Here is a 620-nt window from a genome sequence, read left to right as displayed (position 1 = left end):
AGAGAGAGTGTGTGTGTGTGTGTGTGTGTGTGTGTGTGAGAGAGAGATAGAGAGAGAGAGAGAGAGAGAGAGAGAGAGAGAGAGTGTGTGAGTGTGAGAGAGAGAGAGAGAGAGAGAGAGTGTGTGTGTGTGTGTGAGAGAGAGAGAGTGAGTGTGTGTGTGTGTGTGTGTGTGTGTGTGTGTGAGAGAGAGAGAGAGACAGAGAGAGAGAGAGAGAGACAGAGAGAGAGAGAGAGGGGTCAATTTACACATAACCAAAGCCAGTGAGTGTAAAAGCGTATTTCACACATAGTTATTCTGTTTATACATTTGTTAACGTTAACCATGAAAAATACTTCTAAAGTATTTACTAATCTTAGTTAATATTGATTCACACATTTACTAATGCATTATTAAAATCAAAAGTTGTATCTATTAATATTATCATGTTGATAGCATATTTTTAGCATGACTATCATGTTGCTAGCATTTTTTGCATGATTAGCATGTTTCTAGCATGATTAACATGTTAGTATGTTGCTAGCATGTTCTTAACATATGAATAGCATGTTGCTAGCATGTTTCTAGCATAATTAACATGTTGCTAGCATTTTCTTAGCACAATTAACATGTTGATAGCC

Source organism: Sinocyclocheilus grahami, unplaced genomic scaffold (assembly GCF_001515645.1).
Source record: "Sinocyclocheilus grahami isolate Dianchi unplaced genomic scaffold, SAMN03320097.WGS_v1.1 scaffold471.1, whole genome shotgun sequence".
NCBI lineage: Eukaryota > Metazoa > Chordata > Actinopteri > Cypriniformes > Cyprinidae > Sinocyclocheilus > Sinocyclocheilus grahami.
Note: the sequence above shows the minus strand (reverse complement) of the source record.